Below are 9,485 nucleotides of genomic sequence, written 5' to 3' on the forward strand. Positions count from 1 at the left end.
GAGAGATGCACTTAAAACGCAAAAAGAATTATTTATATGATTAAAAAAATATATTTAGATTTTCAAAGCACAAGACTGACTCGAAGTGCTCTTTTTAAGCTTTCTGAAGATGCCACTGGTAAATGTCTTTCTACATCAGGCTTAATAAATCTGTAATGACATTTGATGGATTGATTTCTGCCTATGTGTGTTTTGTAAAAATGAGAGGAGAAAAGCCAAACTGAGGGGAAGGAGGGAGAGAGGACAGATAGAACAAGCCCAGGGAAGTCAGGCCTAGGCATTTCCCTGTAGGCCTTACTGTGACGAGGGCCAACTCTCCCACTCTCAGCATCCACCCTCACATCTAGAGGATTTTGTTACAAATGCCAGCACCCTTGGCTGGGTTTCTATCTGCCTTTGCAGTCTTTCAAATCTGGTCAGCTGGTGCTGTAGTAATTTATGACGCAATCTCCACAGAGGCTGCAGGCCGCCATTTCACAAATGCAAGGATGCCACGTATTAGGAAGGCCTGCACGGTTCTGCATCCCAGTGGGACCTACTCCCTCTCTCAGTATCCCGAGATACACTCCTCCATTTCCTTTACAGACCTGAGAGAGGGAGTCAAAAGACAGTAGATATTAAGGAAGGTGAGTCACTCATCTCAGCAGCCTGACCCTCATTCAAATCCCTGACGATGATACATAGGTCTCCCCAAGCACCACAAGGGGTCAGTCCTGAGCACAAAGCCAGGTGTGGCCCCAAACCCAACCTACACACCCCCAATTTATCCAATATTAGTAATGATAATAAAAAATAATTGAAAAAATAAAAAGCCGGGCCCGGAGAGATAGCACATCGGCGTTTGCCTTGCAAGCAGCCGATCCAGGACCAAAGGTGGTTGGTTCGAATCCCAGTGTCCCATATGGTCCCCCGTGCCTCCCAGGAGCTATTTCTGAGCAGACAGCCAGGAGTAACCCCTAAGCAACGTCGGGTGTGTCCCAAAAACCTAAATAAATAAATAAATAAATAAATAAATAAATAAATAAATAAATAAATAAATAAAAATAAAAAGCCCTGGGCGGGAGCAATAGCACAGCAGTAGGGCAATTGCCTTGCACACAGCCAATCCGGGATGGACCAGGGTTCGATCCTCTGCATCCATATGGTCACCAGAGTCTGCCAGAAGCTATTTCTGAGCACAGAGCCAGGAGTAATCCCTGAGTACCACTGGGTGTGTCCCAAAAAATCAAAAGTAAATTAATTAATTTAATTAAAGTCCAGAACTGCTTCCAGAGCCACTCAGAGACAGAGGTTAAGGCCCTACCAAGATGGCATGGAGTCTACACACAGCTATCCTGTGCTTCTGTGTTGATGGCTGAACCAGACTCAGTGATGAGGGAAGCAATGGCCATGCCTTTCAGCTCCCTGCCAAGGTCCCCTGTCTCCACCTTTTTTTTTTTTTTTTTTTTTTTGGTTTTTGGGCCACACCCGACATTGCTTAGGGGTTACTCCTGGCTGTCTGCTCAGAAATAGCTCCTGGGAGGCACGGAGGACCATATGGGACACCGGGATTCGAACCAACCAACTTTGGTCCTGGATTGGCTGCTTGCGAGGCAAACGCCGCTGTGCTATCTCTCCGGACCCCCCTGTCTCCACCTTAAAATGGGAGAGCCACGCAAGAGAAAATGAGGTAGAGAAGAAAGGGACAAGCAAGAGGAGAGTATTCAAATGTGACTTTGGACCAATCCACTGAGAGCTTATTCTTTGCTCCTTTGACTTTTATTGAACATCTACTTTAGATTCAGGCTGAACTTTCTCCTGGCTGGATGGTGGTTATAAGAAAGGGGCTAAGTTTCAACGGTGTTCAGACGTAGGCTCCATCTTGCTTATATATTATCTCTGTAGTGAAGAAAGGACATAATGGGGGTTGGGACGGATAGAGGGACAGTAGGAGAGCAGAGGGAGCTGCACTCACCAAAGAAAGCAGCAAGGAAATGGTGTTGAAGGCAGACCCTGTGGCGTCCCTGGCATTCAGTTCCTCAAGGAGTTTTAGAAGAAACCCAAGTGCCTAGCTCCATACCCCTTCCCACATCCCACTTCCTGCTGCCATTCCAATGTCAAGTCCTGCTCATTCTAACCTCTTCAGACAACCCCAATTTGTCCACTCTAAGCTCTCCTCCTTTTCTGTGGGGCCTTCTCTCCAATCCATCACCCTCAAACTCCAGGTCTATGCAACATACAACAGGAGGCAGCACTCAGCAAGTCAAGCAGCTCACGGCCCAAAGTGCTCTTCCAAATCACACTTTCTGTGAAGGATCAGTGGGGGAAATTCTTTCACTTTACCTGCATTCTGGCCTCTGACTCAACAACTTAGCTCTGCTGCTCTAAGGCAATAGCAAATGAGACAAAGGTCAACACAAACAGGGTGCCAATAAAACTTTATTTATAAAAAATAAAGGTGGGAAGAACAGGAAGGATTTGGTCCATTGGGTATCTATACAAACACACCTGGGGATGAGGATGGGAGAAGTGACTCCAAGAATTGGAAATGACTAAAGAACAGAGGGAAGTGAGAAAGCAAAATAAGCCAAAGGCTGGAGCCTGAAGGAGTGTGAAGCTGAGTAGTAGAGCTCAATCTCCCCACCCTCTGGTGCTCTAAAAGATTGGGTAGAGCAGACCTGGATATTCTGCCCCAGAAAGGAGTTGAGGCATTTATAGGCCACCTCTGCCCAAACATTAGGGGACACAGCTGCTGAGGGGGACATATTGTATCTTTTTTTGGGGGTCACCCCTGGCAGTGTTCAGGGGTTATTCCTGGCTCTTTGCTCAGAAATAGCTCCTGGCAGCTCAGGGGACCATATGGGATGCCAGGATTCAAACCACTGACATTCCGCATGCAAGGCAAACACCTTACCTTCATTCTATCTCTCCGGCCCCACATTGTACCTTTTATTCCCAAAGAAAACTTCCAGGCTGGGGCAGGAGTAATAGAACAGCAGGTAGGGCACTTGCCTTGCATGCAGCCAACCCAGGTTTGATCCCCAGAATTTCATATAGTCCCCTGAGCACTGCCAGGATTAGTTCCTGAGTGCAGAGCCAGAAGTAAACCCTGAGAATCACTGGGTTTGCAGTGGGAAACCCTTCTAGCCTATCCAAAGGTTCAGAGGAGTCTTCAAAGATCAGAGAGGACATCCATGCACAAATCCCAGGAACTGGGAACTGGAAATAGAAATGAAAGGCACACAGGACTCAGGCTTCTGCCCAGACCTGCCTAAGGCATCACAGGCATCCTGAGCTTCTCCTTCCAGCATGCCCAGTTCCTGTTCCTCTACTCTCACCCAGCCAACGGGAGCAACCTATGTACAGGGAAGGGATAACACCTGCTGGACCTCACCACCTGAAGTTCGACTTTAATAGTACCTTCATTGGCAGAGGTGCCCTGAGCACCCCCTTGGAATACCATACCACCCTTATCCCCAAATATGGTTTGTGCACTGGCATTTCCCATAGAGCCACCTGCACAGGAGCACACAGGGTCAGCTGAGCAAATTTCCATGGTAGGAAACACCAAGTTTTTATAAAATCAGTGAGTGCTGCTTCCTGAAACCTGGAGCAGGGGTCCCCATCCCTATAAATTGCTCCCCTATCATCACCCCAGTCATGCCATTGCAGATGAACAAGCAACTCAAAGGAAAGCAAGACATCATCCTAGAGATATACCTTAGGAATAAAAAATACAACACAAAAATCCCTTCCTCACACCTATATTCGTTGCAGCACTATTTACAATAGCCAGACTCTGGAAATAACCAAGATGCCCTTCAACAGCTGAATGGCTAAAGAGACTGTGGTACGTATACACAACAGAATATTATGCAGCCATCAGGAGAGATGAAGCCATGAAATTTTCCTATACATGGATGTACATGGAATCTATCGTGCTGAGTGAAATAAGTCAGAGGGAGAGAGACAGATGCAGAATAGTCTCCCTCATTTATGGGTTTTAAGAAAAATAAAAGAAAATATTACAATAATTCCCAGAGACAAAAGAGAGGAGGGCTAGAAGGCCCAGATCACAACATGAAGCTCACCAAAAAGAGTGATGAGTGCAGTTAGAAAGAACTACACTGAGACCTATCATAGCAATGTGAATGAATGAAGGAAGTAGAAAGCCTGTCTTGAGTGCAGGTGGGGGTGGGGTGGGGTGGGAGGAGGGAGATTTGGGACATTGGTGATGGGAATGTTGCACTGGTGAAGGGGGATGATTTTACATGACTGAAATCCAACTACAATCGAATTTGTGATCAATGTGTTTAAATAAAGATATTAATTTTAAAAAAATAAAAAAGATGGGGCCGGAGAGATAGCACAGCGGTGTTTGCCTTGCAAGCAGCCGATCCAGGACCAAAGGTGGTTGGTTCAAATTCTGGCATCCCACATGGTCCCCCATGCCTGCCAGGAGCTATTTCTGAGCAGATAGCCAGGAGTAACCCCTGAGCATTGCTGGGTGTGGCCCAAAAAAAAAAAAAACAAAAAAAAAAAAAAAAAAGAAAAAAGAAAGAAAGACATCAGCCAGAAAAGAGATCACCCAGCAATGCTCAGGGCTTACTCCTAGATCTGAGCTCTGGGATCATTCCTGCAGGCTTGGGAGGCCTTATGTGGTGCTGGGGATAGAACCTAAAATTGGCATGTATTATGTATTTCTGTACTTATATATTAATGTTCATAACATAACAAATAGATATGGAGCATTACTACCCACTGTTCTGTAGTTTTGGCCACTGCGACCAATGTTTAAATAAGAACTTGGCATGTTCTGCAAAGGGAACCTTTAATTTATAGTGAAAATGATGCATTACTAAGACATCTTTAAAAAGAAGGAACAAAAAAGTAAGAAACCAACCTTTTGGCAATAGGTTAGCAGTCACCAATTGAAAAGAGGTTGGGGGGCCGGGCGGTGGCGCTAAAGGTAAGGTGCCTGCCTTGCCAGCACTAGCCTAGGACGGACCGCGGTTCGATCCCCCGGTGTCCCATATGGTCCCCCAAGCCAGGAGCGACTTCTGAGCGCATAGCCAGGAGTAACCCCTGAGCTTACGGGTGTGGCCCAAAAACAAAAACAAAAGCAAAAAAAAAAAAAAAAAGAAAAGAGGTTGGAAAGGAAGGAGCAGAGCAGGTGGAAGGTCCATACTGACGGGTGGACAGAGATGACCCCTCGCTGATGAGCAGATACAGGTGTTGCTGGAGTGAAAAGTGGAGACAGCTGAAAGCTATCAAATGTTCAAAAACAAATCAGCTCCAAAAAACAAGAAAGTACTCACTCAGACAACTGGTAAATCTTTGTGGGGAAGAGAGGAATGTGATACGATACACATTCAATTATATTCCAGATGACTTAAAAAATTAAGTATAGAAAGAAACAAGGTCAAAACAACTAGAGAAAATAATAAGTCAAAAGATATCTGATGTCAGGCAGGAAAGTGATTTTCAGGCAGGTACCACAGAAACTAAAATTCCAGGAGCCAAATAAATGTATACATACAATAACAAGTCACCAATTGTGAGAAAATTTGTATTCATATATGATTATGGTGAGTGATATAATTAATCACATAAGGAGTGTTTATATTTTCTTTAAACATGTATAAATACCCAAATAGAAAACTTCTGGCAAGTCTCATGAACCAATAGCTTGCAAATCAGGAAATAAAATGTTTGATGAACATTTAAAACAATAGCAAATGGCAGTAATGACCAAAGAGAGATATATTAAAGCTAGGAGAAATCATTTTCACTCACCAAATTGACAAAAAGAAGACATCATGCTTCCCTTATTGGAGAGAGAAACAGAGAGAGCTCAGAAGACAGAAGCACACAGATTAGTGTTGGAAGCAAGCAAAATGCAATTAAGCAGTGTTTATCCATTTTTCTAAAATGTCTGGGCCTCTTAATTAATTGTCCTTCCAGAAAGTCTTCCTCAAAAAGTAATTGAAGATGTGCACTGAGATTGATTTAATAAGAACATCTGATGATAAAACCAGTTATAATTGTGAAAAATGTTCCTAGGTCACAGAGATAGTACAGAGATAAAGCATTTCCTTTTCTTTGTGTTTTTTTGTTTTTGGGCCACCCCCTGCAGTGCTCAGGGGTTTACTCCTGGCTCTGCCTCAGAAATTACTTTTGGCAGGCTCAGGGAACCATATGGGATGCTGGGGATCGAACCCAGGTCTGCTGCATGGAAGGCAGCAGGGAAAAAGAAACTACTTTGAAAATCAGAGCAAAGCACACCTTCCTCAACAACAGCTGCCCTTGAAGCTAAGGAAGCACAAATCAACCTCATAGGGAATCCCCCTCACCAAATTCTATTAGGGACATAAGAGTTAACTCCAGTCTTCTCTTGCCTCTGGCCCACCTAAGGGACTGAGAGAAAAAATACCAAGAATGTTGTATGTTCAGACAAGAGCACAAAAAAAATACCAAGAATGTTGTATGTTCAGAAAGAGCACAAGCTCCCTAAAAGACCCACACTTGATTTCAACATCAAGCACCACCTCCCTAGCCCCTCACTGTCACCTGAAGTAAAGTCAGGTCATCATAGTTACTTCTACTTAAGATGTCATGGAAAGGAGTAAGGAAAGGTAACAAGGTGTACAAAAAAGAAAAAAAACTGGACAGAGAAAAGATGAAATTATCAGATCAGGTCTTTAAAACCTTTGCCATCAACTCATCTAGGGCTCTAATGGGCAATACCTGCAAAAAGGTTGGAAATAACAGCACATAGAATTTCTGAGTAAGGGCTGGAGCAATAGCACTGTAGTAGGGCACTGCGGCGCATGCTTCGACCTGAGTTTGATTCCTGGCACTCCCTATGGTCCCCTGAGCCCACCAGGAAAGATCCCTGAGTGCAGAGCCAGGAGTGAGCCTGATGAGCATAGCCAGCTGTGGCTCCAAAATAAAACTAACAAAAAATTTTTCTAAGCTGGAGGATAGAGTCATAGAATCCTCAAAAATGAAAAAAAAATCAAGGTTGGGGTTAAGACACTTACCTTTCATATAGCCAACCCTGGTTAGATCCCCAGCACCATATGTGGTCTCTTGGACTCCACCAGGTATAACCCTGAGCACAGAGCCAGGAATAATCTCTGACAACCATGTGGCTCAAATAATATGTATGTGGCTCAAAATAAATAAATAAAGACAAAGAGGACAACACAAAGTCCAAGGACTATGGAACAACTATGAAAAAGGTGGCAAATTTGTAATGAGAGAACCAGAAAGAGGAAGGAAGAAAAGAAATATTTGATGAAGAATCAACCCAGATAAGACCAGACATAAAACTGCAGATACAGGAAGTCTTAAAATATAGAACAAAACAAACAAAAAATACACTCATAGGCACATCTCTTAAAACTATAGAAAATTCAGGGGCCAGAGAGATAGCATGGAGGTAGGGCATTTGCCTTGCATGCAGAAGGATGGTGGTTTGAATCCTGACATCCCATATGGTCCTCTGAGCCTGCCAGGAGCGATTTCTGAGCATAGAGCCAGGAGGAACACCTGAGCGATGCCAGGTGTGACCCAAAACACACACACACACACACACACACACACACACACAAAATCACTAACAACGAGCCAGAGCATTACTAAAAGTGGTATTTTATTTTAGTTGGTATTTATTTGCCTTGCACATGATGGGCCTGGGTTTGGGGTTTGATCCCCCAAGTCTATATGATCCCCTAAGCCTGTCAGGAAGGAGTTATCCCTGAGCTCAGAAAAGATGACTTTACCTAGGTCCTAGAAGAACAAAGATCGAAAGTATTGCTAACGGCTTTGGAGTGATAGTACAGTAAGGTGCTGGCCTTGTGCACGGCAAACCCGGGTTTAAACACAACATCCATACAATCCTGTGAGCCTAAGAAAGAACCATGTAAAATCCCTGAGCACCACTGAGTGTGGCCTAAAAATTGTAACAAGAAAAAAAAATAAGTAGAGTTCATTTCCTCCTCAAAAATTTCAAATGCACACACAAACACACACACACACACACACACACACACAAAAGAGAGAGAGTAGAAAAATATTTTCAAGGGTTGAGACAAAAACCTCACTAACCTAGAATTCTGAAAATAAAGTGAAATTATCCTTCAGGAAGAGAAACAAAGACTTTCTCAGACCAAGACCAGAGCAATAGTACAGCAGGTAGGGCATTTGCCTTGCATGTGGCTGACCTAGGTTTAGTTCCATATGGTCCCTCAAATCTACCAGGGGTAATTCCTGAATGCAGAGTACCTCTGTTGTGGGGAAAAAAAAAACGGCTTTCTCAGACCAACTAAACTGAAGAAATTTTACCAGTAAAATTTTACCAGGGCCCAGAGAGATAGCACAGCAGTGTTTGCCTTGCAAGCAGCCCATCCAGGACCTAAAGTGGTTGGTTCGAATCCCAGTGTCCCATATGGTCCCCCGTGCCTGCCAGGAGCTATTTCTGAGCAGACAGCCAGGAGTAACCCCTGAGCACTGCCGGGTATGGCCCAAAAACAAAACAAAAAAATTTTTTTACCAGTAATTGGGCCAGAGAGATAGCATGGAGGTAAGGCATTTGCCTTACATACAGAAGGATGGTGGTAATCCTGGCAATCCATATGGTTCCCCAACCCTGCCAGGAGCGATTTCTGAGCATAGAGCCAGGAGTAACCCCTGAGCACTGCCAGGTGTGACCCAAAAACCCCCCAAAAATTTGTTACCAATAATTTATCAATAATATTAAATATTCTTTTGAGAGAGAAGCTTTTATGTCAGAAAACTCAGGTCTGTGTAAAGTAAAAACATTTAATAAGCAATAAGAGACAGGAAAAATATTTTTCCACCAATGTGTTTGATTATCCTTGTATATTATCATACACAAATATAGTTATGTGTGCTCATATCTTGGTGAAATTAGTGACAATAATAAGTCAAAAGATTGGGCTGGAGAGATAGCAAGATGTAGAGCGTTTGTCTTGAAAGCAGCTGACTCGGGACCAGCGTTGGTTCGAATCCTGGCATCCCATATGGTCCCCCATGCCTGCCAGGAGCAATTTCTGAGCAGGAGAAACACCTGAGCATCACCGGGTGTGGCCCAAAAAAACAAAAAAAAATTTTTTTCAAAAGATTAAAATAATTTTGGTAATATTTTATGATAAAATACTAAGATTATTCATGAACTAACCTAGTATGGTGTTTTGGGATTTTTTTATATAAATTTATTTTTAATTATGAGAACAAAGATGCAAAGAAAAAGGAAAAGGTAAAGTTACAGTGAAGGACAATCACCCATAAACAGAATTCTTAGAAGAAAACCCCTTGCTGATACCTTAATTTTGAACTTTCAGCCAAAGAACATTAAGAAAAATAAAATAGAACCCATGTACAATTACTTTGTCCCTCAAGTCCCCAGATTGTAGTACATTATAACATTTCTTAGCAGTACACAAAGCAATCTAAGGCCATAAAAGTTATGTAACTCCTTA

The sequence above is a fragment of the Suncus etruscus genome, chromosome 9 (genome assembly GCF_024139225.1).
Source record: "Suncus etruscus isolate mSunEtr1 chromosome 9, mSunEtr1.pri.cur, whole genome shotgun sequence".
Classification (NCBI taxonomy): domain Eukaryota; kingdom Metazoa; phylum Chordata; class Mammalia; order Eulipotyphla; family Soricidae; genus Suncus; species Suncus etruscus.